The sequence below is a fragment of the Panulirus ornatus genome, chromosome 56, assembly GCF_036320965.1.
Source record: "Panulirus ornatus isolate Po-2019 chromosome 56, ASM3632096v1, whole genome shotgun sequence".
Classification (NCBI taxonomy): Eukaryota; Metazoa; Arthropoda; class Malacostraca; order Decapoda; family Palinuridae; genus Panulirus; species Panulirus ornatus.
In genome coordinates, this window is record NC_092279.1 from 33412931 (window position 1) to 33421187 (window position 8257).

Here is an 8257-nt window from a genome sequence, read left to right on the forward strand (position 1 = left end):
AACCATTTTAAAACATCCTCTTCTGCTCTCTCAACCATACTCTTTTTATTCCCACACATCTCTCTTACCCTTTCATTATTTACTCGATCAAACCACCTCACAGCACATATTTTCCTCAAACATCTCATTTCCAGCACATCTACCCTCCTCCGAATAACTCTATCTATAACCTACGCCTCGTAACCATATAACATTGTTGGAACCACTATTCCTTCAACATACCCATCTTTGCTTTACGATATAATTTTCTCGCCTTCCACATATTTTTCAAAGCTCCCATAACCTTCGCCCCCTCCCCCACCCTGTGATTCACTTCCCCTTCCATTGTTCCATCCGCTGCCGAATCCACTCCCAGATATCTAAAACACTTCACTTCTTCCAGTTTTTTCCATTCAAACTTACCTCCCAATTGTCCCTCAATCCTACAATACCTAATAACCTTGACACACTATACCAAACTCAGTCACCAGCTATAGCAGTTTCTCACGCGTATCAGCCACCAGCGCTGTATCATCAGCGAACAACAGTTGACTCACTTTTCAAGCTCTCTTATCCACAACAGTATGCATACCTGTGCCTTCCCCCAAAACTCTTGCCTTCACCTCCTTAACAAACCTATCCATAAACAAATTAAACAACCATGGAGACATCACGCACCCCTGCCGCAAACCGACATTCAATGAGAACCATTCACTTTCCTCCCTTCCTTTTCGTACACATGCCCTACATCCTCGATAAAAATTTTCACTGCTTCTAAAAACTTGCCTCCCACACCATATATCTTTAATACCTTCCACAGAGCATCTCTATCAACTCTATCATATGCCTTCTCCAGATCCATAAATACTGCAGTCAAATACAATTGCTTTTCTAAGTATTTCTCACATACATTCTTCAAAGCCAACACCTGATCCACACATCCTGTACCACTTTTGAAACCAAACTGCTCCTCCCTATTCTGATGCTCTGTATATGCCTTCATCTTCTCAGTTAATACCGTCCCATCTAATTTCCCAGGAATGTTCAACAAACTTATACCTCTGTAATTTGAGCAATTATCTTTATCCCCTTTGCCTTTGTACAATGGCATTATGCATGCATTCCACCAATCCTCAGGCACCTCACCATGAGTCATACATACATTAGATATCATTACCAACTAGTCAACAACACAGTCTCCCCCTTTTTTAATAGATTACACTGCAATACCATCCAAACCTGCTGCCTTGCAAGCTTTCATCTTCCGCGAGGCTTTTACAACATCTCTGTTTAGCAAATCATTCTCCCTAACCCTCTCACTTCGCACATCACCTCGTTCAAGACACCCTATATCTGCCACTCTATCATCTAACACATTCAACAAACCTTCAAAATACTCCCTCCATCTCCTTCTCACATCACCACTACTTGTTATTACCTCCCCATTAGCCCCCTTCACCGATGTTCCCATTTGTTCTCTCGTCTTACGCATTTTATTTACCTCTTTCCAAAACATCTTTTTATTCTCCCTAAAATTTAATGATACTCTCTCACCCCAATTCTCATATGCCCTCTTTTTCACCTCTTGTAATTTTCTCTTGACCTCATGCCTCTTTCTTTTATACATATCCCAGTCATTTGCACTATTTCCTGCAAAACTCGTCCAAATGCCTCTCTCTTCCCTTTCACTAATAATCTTACTTCTTCATCCCACCACTCACTACCCTCTCGAATCTGCCCACATCCCACGCTTTTCATGCCACAAGCATCTTTCGCACAATCCATCACTGCTTCCCTAAATACATCCCGTTCCTCCCCCACTCCCCTTACGTCGTTTGTTATCACCTTTTTCCATTCTACACTTAATCTCTCCTGGTATTTCCTCACACAAGTCTCCTTCCCAAGTTCACTTACTCTCACCACTCTCTTCACCCCAACATTTTCTCCCCTATTCTGAAAACCTGAAAATCCTCCGCGTTGTACAGTTAGGTTCGGTAGAATGCTATCTGCTGGCTGTTTGAGCATGATGGGAAAAGACCGGATGCAGACCCAATTGCTCACCAACGTGAGACGAAGGGTATTCGAGTACATTGTATTCGAATAGTCATTTTCCTATTAGGGGCGATCATAGCCTAACGGTAGCGCTCCCGCCTGTTACACAAGGGTCCGGGGTTCGATCCTGGCTGTTGGAGGTTTGTGTATTTTATTAAGGAGCGCGTTTATTTGCAGTTTGTTCATATATATATATATATATATATATATATATATATATATACATATATATATACATATATATATAAATATATATATGTATATATATATATATATATATATATATATATATATATATATATATATATATATATATATATATATATATATATATATATATATATATATATATATATATATATATATATATATATATATATATATATATATATATAATGTTGGGTTGGGGGTCAGGTCAATTGGGAGGTGGGTTTGAATGGAGAGGGGCTGGAGGAGGTGAAGTGCTTTAGATGTCTGGGAGTGGATCTGGCGGCGGATGGAACCGTGGAAGCGGAAGTGGATCGTGGGGTGGGGGAGGGGGCGAAAATCCTGGGGGCCTTGGGGAGTGTGTGGAAGTCGAGAACATTATCTCGGAAGGCGGGAGTGGGTGTGTGTGAAGGAATGGTGGTTCCAGCAATGTCGTGTGGTTGCGAGGCGTGGGCTATGGATGGAGTTGTGCGCAGGAGGATGGATGTGCTGGAAATGGGATGTTTGAGGACAATGTGTGGTGTGAGGTGTTTTGATCGAGTGAGTAACGTGAGGGTGAGAGAGATGTGTGGAAATAGAAAGAGCGTGGTTGAGAGAGCAGAGGAAGGTGTTTTGAAATGGTTTGGGCACATGGAGATGATGAGTGAGGAGAGATTGACCAGGAGGATATATGTGTCGGAGGTGGAGGGAACAAGGAGAAGAGGGAGACCATATTGGAGGTGGAGGGATGGAGTGAAGGGGATTTTGTGTGATCGGGGCCTGAACGTGCAGGAGGGTGAAGGGAGGGCAGGGAATAGAGTGAGTTGGAGCGGTGTGGTGTACCGGGGTTGACGTGCTGTCGGTGGATTGAATCAGGGCGTGTGGGGCGTCTGGGGTAAGCCATGGAAAGCTGTGTAGGTATGTATATTTGCGTGTGTGGACGTATGTATATACATGTGTATGTGGGTGGGTTGGGCCATTTCTTTAGTCTGTTTCCTTGCGCTACCTCGCAAACGCGGGAGACAGCGACAAAGTATAATAATAATATATATATATATATATATATATATATATATATATATATATATATATATATATATATATATATTGGAAAGGATCACAGTTTTGCGCGTGATCAAGTATATTCCAATGAATCCACGGGGAAAATGAAACACGCTAAGTTCCCAAGTGCACTTTCGTGTAATAATGACATCATCAGGGGAGATTATTTAGAAAAAATGTTAGTTGATATACAACGAGGAGACGTAGCTAGGACGCCATTTGGTAAACAAGTGATTGTCCAGGACACAAACCGAGCGTATCACACAATTTTTATGTGGTCAAGAAGGGGAATTGTTTACATATTTTATCGACAACAAAGCTCTCCAGTTTGTATAGATCTTCACTAATATTAAGGTTGTAATTTTTTGTGTATCTAATAATAGAAGATTCAATGACATTTCTCGTGGTACTGGAGTTAGAGTTAATAACTGGGATGGCATTACTCCAGTCAATACAATGATCATGGTTTTTAACGTGATTAAACAAGGCATTTGATTCATCTCTTGCTCTGAAATTTTACTTATGCTGCTTAAGTCTAACAGAAAAGATCATTACCAGTCTGCCCAACATGAAACTTATCGCAATTTCTACACGGCACTTTATAGATGCATCTACGAGAACTTACTGTTGAACTTCGGATTAAGATATTTTTTATAGTATCGATGCTGAAGGCAAAATATACATTAAAGGATTTAAACAACATGGGAAGTAAGTAAAATTAGTATCAAAAGGGAGAACGAAAAGATTCTTGCTGTCAATAGGAGGTTTGGCTTCAACTCTGTAAAATGATTTCTTTGCTAACTTAGGGGATTTATCACTGAAAGATCTAGGTACATTAACTTAGATCCGATAGAATATATCTTCCTAAAATCATTAGCAATAAACTCTGGACTGGAAATACGTAATGCATAAAGGAAAATAGATTGAAATGATGATAATTCAACTCTGTTATGTTGAAATGAGTAATAATGGATATATGAGCATACATGTGTATATATGTATAGATAAGTTAAAGTACCCTAGATCTTTCATTGATAAATCCTTTAAGTTAGCAAAGAAATGATTTTATAGAGTTGAGCCCAAACCTCCCATTGACACCAAGAATCTTTTAGTTCTCCCTTCTAATAAAAATTTTACTTTACTTCCCATGTTGCTTAAATCCTTTGATGTAAATTTTGCCTTCAGCAACAATAATGCTATAAAGATAATCTTAATCAGGAACTCACCAGAAAGATCTCCTGGATGCATCTATAGAGTGCTATGTAGAAATTATGATGAGATTTATGTTGGGCAGACTGATGAAGACGTTTCTGTTAGACTTAAGCAACATAGACATAGTATAAGAACAGGACAAGAATCAAATGCCTTGTTTAATCACGTTAAAAACTATAGTCACTGTATTGACTGGAGTAATGCCATCTCAGTTATTAAGTCTAACTCCAATAACACGAGAAACATCAGTGAATCTTCTATCATTAAATACACAAAGAAATATAACCTTAATGTTAGTGAAGGTCCATACAAATTGGATAGTTTTATTGGTGATAAAATTTGTAAACAATTCACCTTCTTGTCCACATAAGTTTATGGTACGCTCGTTGTCTGTCTTGGACAACCACTTGTTTACCAGATGACGTCCTAACTACGTCTCTTCGTTGTATATCAACTGATTTGTATTTCTTTATTGTATCTCCCCTGATGGCTTGATTATTACACGAAGGTGCACCTGGGAACTTGTCGTGTTTCATTTTCCCCTTGGACTCATAGAAAAATTTATATGAATATATATATATATATATATATATATATATATATATATATATATATATATGTGTATATATATATATATATATATATATATATATATATATATATATATATATATATATATATATATATATTATATTTTTTTATTTTGCTTTGCCGCTGTCCCGCGCGTTAGCGAGGTAGCGCAAGGAAACAGACGAAAGAATGGCCCAACCCACCCATATACACATGTATATACATACACGTCCACACACGCAAATATACATACCTATACATCTCAATGTACACATATATATACACACACAGACATATACATAGATACACATGTACGTAAATCATACTGTCTGCCTTTATTTATTCCCATCGCCACCCCGCCACACATGGAATAACAACCCCCTCCCCCCTCATGTGTGCGAGGTAACGCTAGGAAAGGACAACAAAGGCCCCATTCGTTCACACTCAGTCTCTAGCTGTCATATAATAATGCACCAAAACCACAGCTCCCTTTCCACATCCAAGCCCCACAGAAGTTTCTATGGGTTACCCCAGAGGCTTCACATGCCCTGGTTCAATCCACTGACAGCACGCCGACCCCGGTATACCACATCGTTCCAATTCACTCTATTCCTTGCACGCCTTTCACCCTCCTGCATGTTTAGGCGACGATCACTCAAAATCTTTTTCATTCCATCTTTCCACCTCCATTTTGGTCTCCCACTTCTCCTCGTTCCCTCCACCTCTGACACATATACCCTCTTGGTCAATCTTTCGTCACTCATTCTCTCCATGTGACCAAACCATTTCAAAACACCCTCTTCTAATCTCTTATACACACTCTTTTTATTTCCACACATCTCTCTTACCCTTACATTACTTACTCGATCAAACCACCTCACACCACATATTGTCCTCAAACATCTCATTTCCAGCACATCCACCCTCCTGCGCATAACTCTATCCATAACCCACGCCTCGCAACCATAAAAAATTGTTGGAACCACTATTCCTTCAAACATACTCATTTTTGCTTACCGAGATAATGTTCTTGACTGCCAAACATTCTTGAAGGCTCCGAGAATTTTCGCTCCCTCCCCCACCCTATGATTCACTTCCGCTTCCATGGTTCCATCCCCTGCCAGATCCACTCCCAGATATCTAAAACACTTTACTTCCTCCAGTTTTTCTCCATTCAAAGTTACCTCCCAATTGACTTGACCCTCAACCCTACTGTACCTAAAAACCTTGCTCTTATTCACATTTGCTCTCAACTTTCTTCTTTCACACACTTTACCAAACTCAGTCACCAGATTCTACAGTTTCTCACATGAATCAGCCACCAGCGCTGTATCATCAGCGAACAACAACTGACTCACTTCCCAAGCTCTCTCATCCACAACAGACTGCATACTTGCCCCTCTTTCCAAAACTCTTGCACTCACCTCTCTAACAACCCCATCCATAAACAAATTAAACAACCATGGAGACATCACATACCCTTGCCGCAAACCTGCATTCACTGAGAACCAATCACTTTCCTCTCTTCCTACACGTACACATGCCTTACATCCTAGATAAAAACTTTTCACTGCTTCTAACAACTTGCCTCCCACACCATATATTGTTAATACCTTCCACACAGCATCTCTATCAACTCTATCGTATGCCTTCTCCAGATCCATAAATGCTACATACAAATCCATTTGCTTTTCTAAGTATTTCTCACATACATTCTTCACAGCAGACACCTGATCCACACATCCTCTACAACTACTGAAACCACACTGCTCCTCCCCAATCTGATGCTCTGTACATGCCTTCACCCTCTCAATCAATACCCTCCCATATAATTTACCAGGAATACTCAACAAACTTATACCTCTGTAATTTGAGCACTCACTTTTATCCGCTTTGCCTTTGTACAATGGCACTATGCAAGCATTCCGCCAATCCTCAGGCACCTCACCATGAATTATACATACATTAAATAACCTTACTAACCAATCAACAATACAGTCACCCCCCTTTTTTTTAATAAATTCCACTGCAATACCGTCCAAACCTGCTGCCTTGCCGGCTTTCATCTTCCGCAAAGCTTTCACTACCTCTTCTCTGTTTACCAAATCATTTTCCCTAACTCTCTCACTTTGCACACCACCTTGACCAAAACACCCTATATCTGCCACTCTATCATCAAACACATTCAACAAACCTTCAAAATACTCACTCCATCCTCTTCTCACATCACCACTACTTGTTATCACCTCCCCATTAGCCCCCTTCACTGAAGATTCCCATTTGCTCCCTCGTCTAACGCACTTTATTTACCTCCTTCCAAAACATCTTTTTATTCTCCATAAAACTTAATGATACTCTCTTATCCCAACTCTCATTTCCCCTCTTTTTCCACCTCTTGCACCTTTCTCTTGACCTCCTGTCTCTTTCTTTTATACATCTCCCACTCATTTGCATTTTTTCCCTGCAAAAATCGTCCAAATGCCTCTCTCTTCTCTTTCACTAATAATCTTACTTCTTCATCCCACCACTCACTACCCTTTCTAATCAACCCACCTCCCACGCTTCTCATGCTACAAGCATCTTTTGCGCAAGCCATCACTGCTTCCCTAAATACATCCCATTCCTCCCCCACTCCCCTTACCTCCTTTGTTCTCACCTTTTTCCATTCTGTACACAGTCCCTTCTGGTACTTCCTCACACAAGTCTCCTTCCCAAGCTCACTTACTCTCACCACTCTCTTCACCCCAACATTCTCTCTTCTTTTCTGAAAGCCCCTACAAATCTTCACCTTCACCTCCACAAGATAATGATCAGACATCCCTCCAGTTGCACCTCTCAGCACATTAACATCCAAAAGTCTCTCTTTCGCGCGCCTATCAATTAACACGTAATCCAGTAACGCTCTCTGGCCATCTCTCCTACTTACATACGTATACTTATGTATATTTCGCTTTTTAAACCAGGTATTCCCAATCACCAGTCCTTTTCAGCACATAAATCTACAAGCTCTTCACCATTTCCATTTACAACACTGAACACCCCATGTATACCAATCATTCCCTCAACTGCCACATTACTCATCTTTGCATTCAAATCACCCATCACCATAACCCGGTGTTGTGCATCAAAGCCACTAGCACACTCATTCAGCTGCTCCCAAAACACTTGCCTCTTATAATCTTTCTTCTCATGCCCA